The 17,331-nt window shown below is 34.4% G+C and overlaps 1 protein-coding gene and 1 long non-coding RNA gene across 2 annotated transcripts in view; both read left to right on the top strand.

The window, feature by feature from the left end:
* Window positions 1-17,331, top strand: part of LOC123662811 (neuroligin-4, Y-linked) — a 75,315-nt gene that overhangs the window by 38,667 nt on the left and 19,317 nt on the right. The gene's annotated exons all lie outside the window — the stretch shown is intronic.
* On the top strand, window positions 3,796-4,521 carry LOC123662823. The gene is made up of 3 exons (XR_006744543.1): window positions 3,796-3,977; window positions 4,081-4,170; window positions 4,273-4,521. It is a non-coding gene; the product is annotated as an uncharacterized LOC123662823 (long non-coding RNA).

Below are 17,331 nucleotides of genomic sequence, written 5' to 3'. Positions count from 1 at the left end.
AAAATTTGAAATGTTTGAAATCTTTGCCAGTTAATTAATTTATTTTTGTTTATTTTTTGTCAGTCGTGTAATAAAAAAAAAAAACGAAAAAGTCTAGTTAAAATATAAATTCTTTAAGAATATTTTTTTTCAAATCAAGGCGTCCTTACAAACTTGAAACAGTGTGATCAGCGCTAAAAATAATTATTTTTGAATTGTTTAACATCTCGTTAGATTACGTAGCTATAAAATGAAAAAAAAATGGACATAAGGTAGGCATTAACAAAATTTAATAGAAATTTTAGCGTTTCAAATAATAACTATTTTAACAAAGGTTTTGATAAAAGTATTATAAACACAATTATCAGTCTATGTTTTGTTCAGTTTATGTTTTGTATTATTATTGATATAAGAGGTTGGCACTATTGTAAAGTTGTGATTTATTCGATTGTTTTCGCTCTGTTTCATTCCTCCGCTACGACGCATTAAGCCGATGTGCACTTACACAAGACCTTTGCGAATGTTGGTTTCGAATCCTTTCACGGCTTCTCTTATAATGGTTTCAAATCAAACACCTGCATGGTTTCTTCTTGGCTTGTTGAATGGATTTAGAATCGTTTAGTTATATGTGTTTTTTAACTGACTTCAAAAAAGGGGTAGGTTATTCAATTCGACCATTTTTTTTAATGTAATTTCGTCGTTTATGAACCGATTTTGATAATTATTTTTTTTGTCGGAAAGGAAATATATGGTTGGTATGGTATGGTACCATGATAAGGAATCCAGGATCTAATGATGGAATCCTAGAGAAATCGATGGAAACTCGAAAATCCGCATAAATTTTTACTGGGTGTACCGATTTTGATAATTTTTAATTTAATCGAAAGCCAATGTTTATGATGTTGTCATATTTAAATTTTTCAGATCTGATTACAACTTTTGGAGTAATCTTTGATAATGCGTATTTATTTGACTAATTTTTCGTCTACCTACGTTGTATTACTTGTCGATATAATTGAAGTCGGTTTTTTTTCGTTTGCCTACAAACACAATTATATTTTTTTATTTAGTTATATGTACTACTACGTTTAAAAAATCCAACTTCGAAAAATAAAAAGTTAAAATAACTTAATAAATGTTTAATTTGAAACACGTCTTCTTATGCAAACCTATTTACTTAATAAAAATGGTATTATTTGTATGTGATATCTACTGATGGGCTTGAAGTCGATGCCAAGCCAAACGTAACTCTTGCCGGACGTCTAGAAAAAAACGACCAATCGTTGAAGGAATTTCATTACAGTAACATACCAGTATTCATTAAAGCTGTTTATTATATTGCTAAAGAAGAATTTTATACTAATAAGAGATTATTCTGTCTCTTAATGATATTTATGTTATAGGTGATATTTTAGCAATTTATTATGTCAAGTATGAACTTCCGCGTAACACAGTTCCGCTACCACCTTGGAACTTAAAAAGCCGACCGGTGGCGGGATAACCATCCAACTGCTGGCTTTGAAATACACAGGCCGAAGACGGGCAGCAGCGTCTTCGGTGCGACAAAGCCAGTAAGTACTGCGGTCACCAACCCGCCTGCCCAGCGTGGTGACTATGGGCAAAACACATGAGTTCACGTTATTTTTGCCGTTAACTTGTGGAGGCCTATGTCCAGCAGTGGACTGTATAGGCTGTAATGATGAAGTATGATGAACTTTCTCAACTGAGGTAGGGCACAAATCTGGATTAGCCTGACTGGGGAATTATCTCGACCTCACAGAAGATCACAGCTCAATAAATGAGTAAGGTGATCAGAGCTTCTGGGAGGGATTGGGGGTAGGTTCGGCAACGCGCTTGCGATGCTTTGTAGCAGGCGTCTATAAGCTACGGTAATCATAGACCATCAGGTAAGCCGTACACTTGTTTGTCAATCTAGCTGTATAAAAAATAAATTATTGTATGTATTATAATTTAGCACCTGTACATACATAATAAAATTTCTTTAAGTAAATTTTTAAATTATATATTAAATCTAAAAGATATTCTAATATAACATTATCGTACGTATTTCGAAATGTTTGTTATTAATTACACCCAGTCATTCTATTGTCGAACATGAATACACGAAATAATAACAGGGACCTTGTTTAAACATCACCCAAAGCACACACGACATAATTTAAACAAGAGTATAGTGTTGAAATACATAAAGGAGAATGCTACGATTCCTTACATTTTTGGGCCAAAATGTAATGAAATGAAAATAGTATCAATTAATGCATTTAGGCTTATTGATCCTTCGCTGAAAATTATCTATATTTTGGCTATCTGAGAGTGGAGTTATTAGACTTTTTGTAAAAGTGAGGTTATGTTACAATGTCTATAAAAAACCTCGATCACTAAGTTCTTAAAGCAATAATATTTATTATATTTAGTGAAGAATGTTTGAAAACTCATTACAAATATCACTAACTTGAAACCATAAATAAATATCAGGAATGGATTTATCGAAAAGGAGTCCAGAATAAAAAAAAAGCCTTTGAATTTATTTCATATTTTATTCGTCTTCTATTATTATTAAAATGTCATCAAGAAATTGTGCAGGTGGAACTATATTTTCCTGGTACCTAGCCCAGCTTAAATACCATATAATACACATTATATGAGCGCAGCAGCCAACAGTTCGTCTGCCTACAATGCAGTTGCAGTAATACATAAGAATTGCTTCCCTTCCTCTACGAGAGCTGTCGATTAAAATATAAACAAAATAAGTTTTTCGACTTATATGTCGGGATTGTATGCGACCCCTAAGTAACCACGAAGTACTTGAGGCCGACAGCTCTCGAATAAGGCTGCGGCTGACCTCCCTGCACACTTCTATGATAAAACCATCATTTCCTCTAATATGTTCACCATAATAGGAACGTGCCTGCTTTATTTGGTATGTTCCTAAAGAAATAAGTATAAGCTCACTATCGGAGAGCTGTGGGAAATCATTTAAATTATCATTATGTATTGTGATACTTTCAAAATTAGCTTGATGCCTGTTATAATTATTTGTTATAATAAAATCAGCTAATACATTTTCTGTATTCATATATTTATCTATTTCTTGTATTATTTCCCCAGCATCTACACGATCAACTATAGGAGGGTGAAACTTATTTAAAAGGGCAGCAGCCACCTCAAAATCTTTCATGAAAGTTTTACTGGATTTATTGAAATAATTTTGGCGAAATAATTTAAAATCACGTTTAAATCTTCCATTAACAATTTCAATAACCCAACGACAAATGGTGACTGCTCTAGATTTATTGGCCTTGCTAGTTGATAGCTGTCTTTCACCCTCCTCCAACGAAGCAGGCACATATGTCCTATATCCACATTGGTGCAACAAAGGTAGTGAATCACGAAAGCCTCTATCTAATATAAATGCATCACCTCGTTGGAAATATTCTTGCAAAGGTCTTCCATTTGAAAATTCGTTTTTCATGATGTCAGCATCAGATGTTGTAGCTGGGTATGGGCCCAAAACATCAATAATATGGCCATCAGTACACACAATTAAAAATGGTTTTAAAAGATTTCTATATTTGTGCATGCTATATGATTTTTTTTGATACAAATAATTAGAACTTTTTTCTACATAACAATAGGTGCCATCAAAAATTACTACTGGCTTTTCAACACCCTCAAAGCTTCCAAACAGTGAGTTGGGTATTGTTAGATTTCTATCTATTATTTGTTGCCTGTTTATATGATTTAAACCTAGATTGGCTGGTACAAAATACTCTGTGAGTAATTCTCTTACATTTTGTAACCACTTTTCTACACTTCGCCTACTCACTTTTAGCAAAATTGCCAATCTTTCAGTGGAATCGCCAGTTCTGAGTTTCATAAGATAAGCAGCCAAAGCTAATGTTGCATTTGGAATTTCTAACAACTGAGGAACTTCAGTCCACATCTGATGGAACTGAGCTTTATTCAATCCAGTCCATGTATGTACAATATGGTCTTCCATATCATTTATATTTTCAAAATGAAGTAATCTACCATCTAAAACTTCTTTTAAAGACATCATGTCTTGAATGTGTTTTGCAGTAAAAGACTGTACATAATTGGACCTTAAACTGTCAAGAAAATCCCATGCTTCGATAATCAAATGTTGACCACAAAGACGGTTATTTTCAGGTATGTAATATTTATATTGATTAAGCAACATTTTTCTAGTAGAAAGTGGAACCCTGTATCTGTCTGTTCTGTGGCATCTTTCGATAAAGCATCTACTTTCAGTTTCAGAAGCTCTCATGTATTCTGGCAATACAATAGTAGGTTCTGGTTGGTTGCCTCTAACTTCATCATTGGGGGACACAGTAGCAGGATTGTCTTCTTGAGACCTGTCTTGTTGAGATGAACAAGACGGGCCTGAGACCATGTGAACAGCAGCTCTGTCTGCAGCCACCCAACAACCATGACACACACGACTTCCTGCTTCTATCTGTAACAAACATACTTAATTAAAATTGGAGTTTATTAAGATAATTAATTTGTTTTTTTTTTTTTATTATTACCTACATCTACAAGCTTTATCTCTTTATCTATACCTTTTATTTACACATTAATAAGTTTGTTTATAATATAATTATATATATTGCTGTGCTAGCCTTATTGGCTATTTATTAAATACCTGGTTAAGCCCACCTTATTATTTTAATTAGTTTAAATATTAAAAATTGTGTGAATAATGTGAATTTAATGTAATCAACATGTTAACATGTATGTTTGTTAATATATATATATATATATATATATATATATATAATTGATAATAATAGTAGTATCATGAGTCCATTACTGTGGTATTACGATTCCTCATGGCTATTTTCATATTGTAGTTTATAATTTCAGTCATTTTGTGGTTAGTACCTACCTAACTTCATTAATCTGTTTGTGCTTACAGAAAATACAATACAAACAATGATAATAATTGTTCTATGGCTTATGACAAAATAATTTCACCAGATATGAGTTTTATTTTATTTTAGCGTACATAAACATTCAATGGAACTTCTCTGTGTATTTAAAATATTGGCAAAGACACATTGTTGAACTTTGCAACATCATTTGGAGTCATATAAGGTTAGGCCATGTTAAGCTAATCTTAAGTTCAGCCAGAGAGTATAGCGTGCCAGCAGACCCAACTTTGTAACTCATGGCTCACTTTTAGGCCCCTCTAACGGAGAAGTAGTACCCAAATATTTTATGACTTGCAGTGAACAACATTTAAATTGCTACTACTTACAGGTAATGGTATAATCCACTCCAGTATGACATTATAAATTCTGGATTCACGGGTTGAATCGCTATGTAGAAGATGACTGGTTTTTGTTGCAAGAGAGTGCCCACAGCGGATGCAGACATTACGGTGGCCAAGTAGTCTTCTTTGGACATCAACATCTGGGCTCTGAACCAAGTCCCAGCATGCATTGCAAATATAGTCATTACTATTTACCTAAAAATTGCAAAATGTTTTAAATCCTCACAAATACAATAATATTATTAACCCATTTCAATAATAATGAATGACTGAGTGTGCAATGACATTATTTTAAAATTAAACATTTTACAAAAGTTATAATTATATATATTATAAGCCTGCCATTTGGTTAGATAGGTAATAGGTTTTATATACTTACAGACTTATGTGCAAGCCACTGCTGTATCACTGACAAAATTGTTTCATCATCTAAGCGTCTTAGGCTTAGATTATTGCAGTGATTAGTTGCTATCCCACAATTTATACAGCGATCCATGCTTTGAAGTATATTCAATCAAGTCGGTAGAAAAATCCAAAAGAAAAATCTAAGTCAAATACGTAAGCAATCTTCAGTGTCCAGTGTGAAAGCAAGGGTCGTTCAATGGAGGCAGGGTCGAAATCCGTAATTAACAAAGCGGTGGTCGTTGAAAATAGAAAACAATAGGAAAAACACTCAGAACGCATCGGAATACAGCAAACGAGTAACGGGAGTCGGACACGGGAGGAGTTGTCAGTCAGCTGTCATTAAAAATATGATGTTATTTTAAATCTAAATAATACGATATCGATTATCATTTTGGTTTATCAGATATTAATTGATATTTTCGCTATTAACGTAAGTAGCTTTATTTAAATACACTTTATTTTTTAAAACTTCAATTATGCATCTATATACTTTTAGTTAATAAACTAGTGCAAGCAGTTTATTTTTGAATTTTGTAATCGATTATAGTTGAATCGATATCCAATTAATTTGGCAAAAACTATCTTTCTCATTTTTCTCCGCTTCCAGATTCAGAATTGAGCTGATATTTTATATTTTAAAATAAAAAAATATGACCAATTTTTTAAACCATATCTCTTCTTATTACATTTTGGCCCAAAAGTCCCTTTCTCCTTTAATTATTATTTTCGTAACACGTGCGAAATCTCTCGGCTCCTACATATCTTCCCTCTACCACCTGTATGTAGACGATTATCCAATATACCCCATGCAAAATATATTGACTTACCTTCTTCCATAAATAAGTTAAATGATGACATGAACAACATTCATAGTTGGGGTTAATCATAGAGTCTAAACACTAATCCTTCTAAGTGTCAAGTCATCATCATCGGTACCTAGTTCAAAATTAGTGTGTCGAATTGACTGGTCACTTATACCGCACGTCATTCTTAATAACATTGTGATTAATTCCATAAACTCTTTATACACTTCCCTACCGCTTCTCATTCTCTACGTCTGATCCTATGCCCAAAGATTGTATCTTGTTGCAATTTTTTTTCAGTTTTTTTCTATATAAAACAAGCTCACATCCATGTTTCGCGTAGCATCTCTATTAGTCAAAACATCATCTAACCAATCATAACTTTTCAAACTCATAAGAGTCTAAAAGTTATCAAAAAAGCTAGTGAAATTACGCAAACCCGCATTAGAGCAGCGTGGTGAATTAAGCTTTGATCCATCTCCTACATGGGGAAATAAACCTATACCTAGCAGTGGGTTATTACAGGCTGAGGCATTTACACTCATGACAATAAAATCAACGTCAATTATAGTTAGGTACATTATCGCTATCTTAAACAAATACTGTACACCAAATACTACAATAGTCATTGTAAATAGTTCTAGACTCGATACATTGTAATATAAACCTTATTACGTTTAAATAAATTACATATTTGTTAAGAGTCAGATTTGAGTTGAGTACGAGAATTAGGTCATAGTTGAACAAAGAATGATATTCGTGCATATGAAATGAATTCAGATTAAAATGAATCGGGTGTTGTTTTAATATTGTTAATTTTTTTTTTGTGATGCGGATTATTAGAGTTTACTCCATTTTCATATAAAACACCCGGTATAAAAAATATGTGGAGTAAACTCTACTGAACGAATGACCTCGTTACTTTCTTCGTAACCCTATAGGATTCCGATAGATGGCGTTATTTAATTCGTTTATTTACCATTTGATATGGTAATAATCTTTTTTTTTTTAGACTAGTAAGCATTTTTTGTACCGATATAGACAGTCGATCTGAAGGAGTAAACTCCAGTCGTGCGTCGGAGCTGACACACACACTTTTTTTTATTTATTTATAATATCCAAATTATATTAGTTTCAAGCATTTTTATTAAAAATTCTTACTACCTAATAAAGTTCGGTATGTCAGCGAGGTGAACGCCTGTCATTTCATTTTTCAGCCCAATTTTCCTTATAATTTTACACACGCTTATAAGAGCTATATTAAAATTACTCATTAAATGCACTACCATCTGACTGCCATAGAACAATCGGAAATACACATTTGAACCACATACTAGGGGTTTATAGAAAAATATTTATTTTAATCCCACACAGGTTTATATAACGATAAAATCAAACGCTGTCTTATCGATAAAAATTGTATCTCTTTCTCATACGAGAACACGGCAGAACTATACGCAAAACATACACTAATACATATGCATCCTCACACATACACACCCCCACGCGTGTAAACGCTCACGCACCCGCTCAAACACAGGCTAACGCTCATACACTCACAAAAACACAAACACACATACAGCCGTAAAGTATAAATACTTCAACAGCGCGCTAAACAACGCTTTATAATGTGAGTTAGCGACAATCGCGACTTGAACTTCAGTTAAGTTCGCGTGATCCAACGCTTTTCAGTTTTTCAATACAAATCAAAAGGGCGTGCATAACCTTCGTCGCGGCTTGTAATTAAGCGCGGGGTTCTAAACATATCATGTAGAGTGCACGATGACATAGCATAATAACGACGCCGTAACGGCGGTCGAAAGCGCGCGAAGTTATGCTAGTTATTACTGTTATTATATTCTTAATTCCGCATTGATAGACTGATGCTATATTAATTACAGTTTGCGTTTATTTTTAGTTATAATTATTATTAAAGGCTCGCTCTACCATCCTTCTTTTTTATACGACTAGCTCTGTCGGTGAACAAGCACGTGGTCCACATGATGGTAAGCAGTTATCATCATATCAGCCTATTGCAGTCCACTGCTGGACATAGGCCTCCACAAGTTCGCGTCAAAAATGCGTGAACTCATGTGTGTTGCCCATAGTCACCACGCTGGGCAGGCGGGTTGGTGACCGCAGGGCTGGGTTTGTCGCTTCTAAGACGCTGCTGCCCGTCTTCGGCCTGTGTATTTCAAAGCCAGCGATGAGATGATTATCCCGCCATCGGTCGGCTTTTTAAGCTCCAAGGCGGTAGTGGAACCTTGTTATCCCTTAGTCGCCTCTTACGACACCCACATGAAGAGAGGGGGTGGCTAAACTCTTTAGTGCCGTAGCCACACAGCACAACACCACGCACGCGTCCCTTTAGAGTAGTGATTCTCAGCTACTTTGCCGTGGTTTTTTTTTTGGTATCGCAGGGGAACCCATTTACGGGTGATATCCAGGATGCCCGGGTAGGCATTCCTAGACCGTATATCGGCTTCAGCACTTGGGGGTGCAATACCGACCAAAAGCCCTGCGGGAGCCTTTAGCCACTTTAATTGGAGGATCCCGGATCTGCAACAGGACCCATATATAGATTTAATATGTTAATGCTTTAAGAAAAAACTATTATACACAGTGAATCACTTTTATATCAAATTGTAAATTTATTATGTGTGCCGCCAAATTATGAAATCTTGACAACATTTGAGAAGTTATTTTAACACACATGCGCACCTTGAATGTTTGTCGATTATAACTACATGACCCTCCTCACACGAGTACGTAATTAAAGGCATCTGTAGAGAACCATTTATTTATATTACTTATATTGTGTATTTGTATTTAGTTAGAGAGTAGAATAAATTCTCTTCCACATTGAGTCTTTAATTTTAAAATTATATTAAGTTTTAATATTCCAATAGCTGTTTGTGTAGATTGAATACAGCAGTACAATTACGAAGCATTTCGCTTTTGATAGATATGTTTTATAAATAAAATAAGACAAAATGTTATTTCTTAGTAATTTTTTGTCTGACACAATCATGACAGGAATATATTTTATTGTATAAATGAACCTCTTTCGCATGAAATATAAATTACCTACCGCATATACCTGTTCAAAGTCAAAGTTTTGTAACCATTTACGTATGATAAAATAAAATTTGAATTTGGAATTATTTATCGATGCCTGTCATTGATACTCGTGATAGGAATTCCAACTTTTTTCTCGTTTAAACGACATAGCTATTAATTTGTTTTACCATTAAGCCTTTGGTCTTGATACGAGTAATAGTATATCTCAAACAGGTTATTGAAATAAAACCTCTTTGTGCACGCTTGACTTGGGGAGTAAGTTGATGAATGCGTGACGATAGCGTTACAAAAAGCGTGGTCCAGTGAGGCAAACGGAAGTTAAGAGGGAGATTAGAGATTTAGAGCTTTGTTTCGTAAGTTTTACTTCAGTCGTGTGGTCTAAATCACATTCATTTTTTCATAGTTTTGTGGTTATTCTTGTTAATATAACATAGGTGACAATTTAGTTTAGGCGGCGGTCTCCTTCTGCGAAGAGGTAATGACGCAGAGGGAGACCACGGAGCGGGTCAGAGAGGAAGACGCCTCTGCTGGCCCACTCCGGCGCAAACGTACGGGGGCAAGGAGAAGGCGGTTTGCCCACCTCCTCCCCCCCTCGTAATAGTGGGGTCGGCGGCCGATCGTCGGGGGACTTCGGCCGGCCGGACGACACGAAGGCATACGTCTGAGGGGTGGCCTTGTTGTGAGCGAGGCCACCCCAGCATTATGCCGGGGCCTAGAGGCTTTGTTCGGGCCTACCGCTGAGGCGAGGTGGCGAATGCTAGCGCGACCCCATCTCGCCCCACCCAGGCGGATGACTGCTAACACGTGGTGGTTTTTAGTCAGTAGGAGTCTGACATAACCCTCTGGTGCTCCCGCGCATCCATGATGGATTTTCCCCACGTGAAAAAAAAAGGTGACAATTTAGTTCGGCCTATAGACCTTTAACGCTTTTGACTCTTTATATGAAATGTGTTTGGCTTATGTAAATTGAAAGGAAACGTATTTAACGACCTATTTATAGTTTTACATATAGAACCTCTGAGGGCCCTCCTTTTCTCCCTATTCAATGGTTAAACTAGAACAATATTTGGAACGCAAAATCAACCTGAATTATATAGTTAAATGTTAGTTTAGACAGAGCTCGTCTGTCTCTTTGTTGATTTTGTTTTAATACGATATTCTATTATTTTCAAATACAATAATGTCTGGTATTCAGAAAAGTATATGATTTGAAAACTCGTAAGGTTTTCTGAAAGTAATCACTAGTAAATGATAAATAATAAGACCACCTTATTATTATTTTATGTATTTTATATATAATTATGTATTATTTATTATTATTACTAGATATAGATAACAAGAAAGAAAGAAATAAGTTAATTCGGGACTTCAAAACACAGACAGTTTTTATACAAAAAAAATTAAAAAAAAAATACAGTTAAAAAAATTACAGTTAGAAAAGAAACCAAAAATACTTATTAAAAAATTAATATAATCTGTACATTACTTTCTATATAAAGTGTAAATTATGTGTTTTATTTAATTTAAACTTCAAAAAATATTAATCGTCATTTACAAATTATTTTTTTATTTTATTTTTTTTAAATTGAAGCTAGTGCCGATTCGGAATGCGGGTTCTGAAAAAAAAATCAGCAAGTAACCTCGCAGTTACTCCTTAACCCATATGTGCTCACCGCCCCATTTTTAAAACGGCAGGTTTTTAATTTTCTGTGTCGAACTAAAACTGTGGTTTGATTATTGAATGGTACTGTTCGCTTTGTTTACATTTTGGCATTATAAAAAAAAAAAAACGAAAAGTTGCTGGCGCCATTTTTTCTGATTTTTGGAAGAATAGAAAGTGCAAGTGTGGTGTTCACGATGGCGGGAATAAAAAGTAAGTTTATTTTTTATTTATTTATAAGTAAAACCGTGTAAAGCAGTTTTTTTATATGTATTATTTTATATTTGATTAGTTTTGTGATAAAAATCGATTCTTTCGGTTGAGATTTAGTTTTTTAGAGGCATTATTTATAACGCCCCATTATTGGGGCGCTGGGCACGTACTTGCATGTTGACTTCAAACTTCATAGTATATGTGTTATATTTTATTTACATTGTTTATAGCAACTTTCAGTTATATTGGTACTTTATATGTTATGCTTTTATATTTATTATGTTGTTTTAGGTTGAGTTTGGCAGAAATTATCGACTTATTGGAGACGGAAGATGAGGACACTATCTACACATAGCCCAGCAACCAAATGTTGACGAGAGACTGCGATAGTGACGAAGTAAATGCGCTTGTAGGTAATATCAATCACATGACAGGCAATCAACTACGAGCCGAGGCGCTGCTTGTATGTGTGCGCAAATCGGGTTCACTTTTACAAAGATAAGTTATAGAAGTGGACTCGATTGATGATGACAAGATATCCCTATCGGGAGATACATCCACTTCTGCGCCAAAAAGAGGTAGCACAGGTAATACTAATCCCGATCTAGGTGTTGGAGGATCTGTCATTACGAACTTGGCGGCCAAATTGCCTACAGATTTTCGAGTTCATGTTTACATAGACAATTTCTTTACATCGTTTAGATTGCTTATCGCTTTGAAGGATTTTGGTCACCAGGTGACATGAACAATACTGACGAAAGGGTCGAAAATGCGCTTCTAGAGTCAATCGACGACATAAAGAAAAAACAGCGTGGGAGCTATGATCAACACGCCTGATTTTTCATCAAACCATTGATGAAACATCAGGCGTGTCCCTAGTGCGATACAACGTCAGTAACGTCGTTACCGTAGCTTCGACCTGTGAAGGTGTTTCTCCAGTTGGATCCGCAAGCGATAGTCAAGTGCTGAAAAAAAAAACCCTCGATTCAACAGCCCTTTTGTGTTCAAATGTATAATCAATATATGGGCGGAGTAGATCGTCTAGATCAAAACATAGGCTGCTAACGCAATAGCATAAATAAAAAAGTGGTATTATTCTGATGTTGGGATGTGTATAAATGTTCTTAGATGTAATAAAAATTTATTTACAACCTCTATAACAGTTATTTTATTCATATTACCCTTTAAAATAAATGTAATTGAAAAAATTAAGGAGTGGTTATAGACGTGATCTGCCGTGCTCAGCGCCCCAAAATTGGGGCGGTGAAAATGTCCAAAACGGCATATTTTTTTTATTTCATTTTCAGAATACCTTTATTTTTATGCTTATTGGACTTAGAATAAAACGAAAAAATATCAGTTTTTACGAAAAAAAAAAGTTGAGCACATATGGGTTAAAAAAATATACAAACTGTGTTTTAATACAAAACTGGGAATGTAATTTTGAGCGGATCGTCGTAATTGGTCATGATTATATTACCTTTTGTTTCTTTTATAACTTTTTTCGTGAGGTGTACCCAATAAATACGAATATTATAATTTGACGACGCGTTAGCGCGGCGGTCGCGGGTTCGATTCGCGCTCACGACAGACATTTTTATCGACCATGTAGATGTTAGTCGTGGTCTGGGCGTAGTGTTTGTGTATTGTATGTGTTTACGGACACAGAAGAAAAGCCTACTGGGGCATCCGTTGAGTGTGAAGCGCTTATTAATTTTTTATTAATAAATAAATATAGATTTTAATTCTTTCTTATTCAAGTTATGTTTCACAAGTATCCTTTAGTGCCGTGAAATAAATATATACTATGTACGATTTTATTTTTGTGTTACCCACACATTCGGAATTCTAAACATTTTTGAATATCATATCAAAAATTGACCGCTCAAAAATGTTTAAATATATACTATTATGCGCATGTATTTTTGATCAACAATAAATCAAGCTGAGTCAATAACACTGAATATAATATTATAGTCTAGTCATTTATTGCAACATGAAACAGACCATACACTTTGCATTTAAATTACATTTAGAATTACTTACATCTATTGTCGGGTCTAAAACTGTGTAGATAATATTATTAATCGCTTGTAGATTTTATTTTTAACCGACTTTGAGTCTGAATGAATTTATTTAATAATATTATAAATTTATCTTCTAAGTATATACAAAATTAAAAGTTTATTACATAACGATTCAGCCTGTAACATCTCACTGATGGGCATGGACCTGTTTCTGAAGAAGAAGAGAAGGATTAGAGCTTTATCTACCACGCTGCTTCACTGCGAGTTGGCGGATATATTCCCTAGTATGAGTAACGATCGCTATCAGGTGTTGAGGCATGTGCTTGTTGCGTCAGTAAAAATAGTTTTCTGGGGGTTAAAACCGTTGATAACATTGCTCATAATAATTGTGTTTGCAGGCAAACGAAAAAAAAACCGACTTCCATTATATCGACAAATAATACAACGTAGGTTGACGAAAAATTAGGTCAAGTAAATACGCATTATCAAAGATTAATCCAAAAGTTGTATTCAGATCTCGATGAAATTTAAATGTGACTACATGATAAACATCGACTTTCGATTTGATTAAAAATTATCAAAATCGGTACACCCAGTAAAAGGTTATGCGGATTTTCGAGAGTTTCCCTCGATTTATCTGGGATGCCATCATCAGATCCTGGTTTCCTTATCATGGTACCAAACTAGGGATATAAACGACACAGTTATCCCCGAACATACATAATATATATATACGGTCGAATTGAGTGACCTCCTTCTTTTTTGAAGTCGGTTAAAAATAGGGAACAATCTATTAGTGGATGTATCTCAATCATACAGAAGATCGCAGCCATATAATATAGTTCGTACGAGTGTTATGTTCCCTCAGCTATGGAGTAAGATAGTGAAAGTCGGGTTTCAGATTGTGAATTTTCCCAAGATTTTTCTATACGACTAGGACGGCAAACAAGCGTACTCACATGATGATAAGCGATTCGCGTAGCTTATAAACGCCTGTAAGAGATGCATCGAAAGCGTGTTGCCCACCTTACCCCCAATCACCTTACTCACCACAGGAACACAACACTGCTTGAAAGCAGTATTATTTATTATAGCTGTGATCTTCTGTAATATCGAGGTGGAATGGGGTAGTAACCCCAGTAAGCAGATACAAAATCATCATTTTCATCATCATAATTTCAGCGTATTACAGTCCATTGCTGGACATAGGCCTCCACTAATTCGCGCCAAAAATGGAGTGAACTCATGTGTTTTGCCCATAGTCACCACGCTGGGCAGGCGGGTTGGTGACCGCTGGAATGGCTTTGTTGCACTGTTCAAAGCCAGCAGTTGGATGATTATCCCGCCATTGCTCAGCTTTTTAAGTTCCAAAGTGGTAGTAGAACTGTGTTATCCCTTAGTCGCCTCTTACGACACCCACGGGAAGAGAGGGGGTAGCTATATTCTTAATTCCGTAACCACACAGCACAGTTATAAATACCAAAATTAAATATTAAAAACGAAATATAAAACAGACATAGAATAAATAAATTTCCTTCATCCTAAAGGCAAATACAATAGAGTAAGGTAAATTAACTGATAGTTAGCAGTCGTCATTAAGTTGGAGAGTTAAGTATATTTGCAAATCCTTAGCAACAACGTGTCGGAATAAACTCGCTATCTCTTTACGACACCTTCGCGCTGTATTATTATTTTCCTATACTAGCTATACCGCGTCATTTTACTTGTGTAATTCCAGATTATATGTAAATTCTTTGACAATTTGTAATCATTTTTTTTTTTTATATTTTGAACCAGATGTAACCAGACAACAACAGAAATAATGAAAATTAATTATTCCAAATTTAAATCATTTTTATGACAAATATTTACAATTTTTCAGTATCAAATTATTACATTGTTAAATTTCATTGGTCGAAATAATTATGAATCGGTGTGATTTACGTAAACCGCCGCAATTGGTTAAAATATCATGAATTTTATTCGTAAATGCGTTTGCGCGGTTTCGTATAAAACGAATATCATTTGTTTTAAGTAAATTGTAATGATTTTATTTATACCCACGTAAATGTAGCCTCGTTAATAACGAATCCATTTTTGGTATTGCTTAAAATATTTACCTGAGGCTTTAATTGAAATTATTATGGGTATTTTGAAATTATTTTAAAATATTTAATAATATTCTCCATAATATATTTTATTTAGTTATTTTGTTAATATTAACACCAACAAGATATATACTTATAAAATAAATAATTGTGTTTGCTCGCAAACGAAAAAAGAACCGACTTCAATTGCATTGACCAGTAATACAACGTAAGTAGACGAAAAAAAAATAACAAACGCACTAGTCGTCACTACAATTTTCGAGTATTTCCCTCGATTGCTCTGATATTCCATCATCAGATCCTGGTTCCCTTATCATGATACCACACCTGAGATATTTCCTTTCTAACAAAAAAGAATTATCAAAATCGGTTTTTAAACGACGAAGTTATCCCCGAACATACATAAAAAGTATATATACGGTAGAATTGAGTAACCTTCTCCTTTTTTGAAGTCGGTTAAAAAAAGAACTTAATCAAAAATATTAAGTATAAGTGTTGCCTTAATTATAGGTTATAAGATTTTTAATATCATATCAAAAATACCGACCGTTCCAGCGGGGATCGAACCCACACCTCCGACTCACCGTGTCGGGGTAGGGCACAGCAGGAAATTTCCTGCTCTAAATATGGAGCAGCCCGTCTGGGGACTGTTTTTAAGCAGTGTTGTGTTCCTGTTGGTGAGTACGGTGACCAGAGCTCTCGGGGGCATTGGGGATAGGGTCGGCAACGCGCTTGCGATGCTTCTGCTGTTGCAGACGTCTATAGGCTACACGCTACAATAATCGCTTACCATCAGGTGAGCTGTACGCTTGTTGCCGACCTAAAAACATTAAAAAAAAATGTCTTCTTAATATTCCTTAAAAAAATATTTAAGTCATCAAAGAACAGTTAGTTGATTTTCATTAATACTCAATTAAAATACTCCTAAAAGATGGTAAATGTGTAAATTGCCTGATAAAACTTCGAAAGAAACTCTTTATATTTTAAGGAGGCTTATTAAAAAATTCTCAAACGAAAATTACATCAAAGTGTAAACGTAAATATATAAATTAAAAGTCGTAATAACAACATAAAGTAATAAATTGAAATTTAATAAATAATGAAAATTGTTTTCATACGTTTTAATAACAATTACATCGTTTTATTATAATAGACGAATAAGTACTAATTTCAATAAAAGATATTTTTTCGTACGATTTATTTTTGTGCTACCCACACATTCGGGAATTCTAAACAATTTCTTTTTATCTAGTACCAGTTTTTATTTAGTTTCCTAGTCATCGAAAATTACAACAAGGTTCGTTATTGAAAGATATTACTGAAAGAGATGAGTGATAATGGCATAAACTCAATTGATAAGTATTCATACGTCATTATTATACATGACATTCTAAACTCTATTAGATATAAATAATATCGTTATCAATAATCAGATAAAGACGGCAATAGAAGTTGTCAGATCGATCTGCAAGCGAAACTAATCTTTATCACCTTTGAATCTGCAAGCGGCATTCAACCTTAGGGTGGTACACCACTTTCTTGGCCGGCGGTACCTGTTGGATCGAAATTTTTGATGTAATAATTTTATATAATATACCTTTGTCATTCTGTGCTAACGTAGCAATTAACGTAGCACCTTGGGATTTTTTTTTTAAATAGATCAAGTAGATTTCGATTTTTATTCGTTATAAAAATTGAAAAATAAGAAAATACAAATCTTTCTCCTGATAACATTAGC

The sequence above is a fragment of the Melitaea cinxia genome, chromosome 2 (genome assembly GCF_905220565.1).
Source record: "Melitaea cinxia chromosome 2, ilMelCinx1.1, whole genome shotgun sequence".
In the NCBI taxonomy this organism is placed as follows: Eukaryota; Metazoa; Arthropoda; class Insecta; order Lepidoptera; family Nymphalidae; genus Melitaea; species Melitaea cinxia.
Note: the sequence above shows the minus strand (reverse complement) of the source record. Positions and strands in the feature narration are given on the sequence as shown.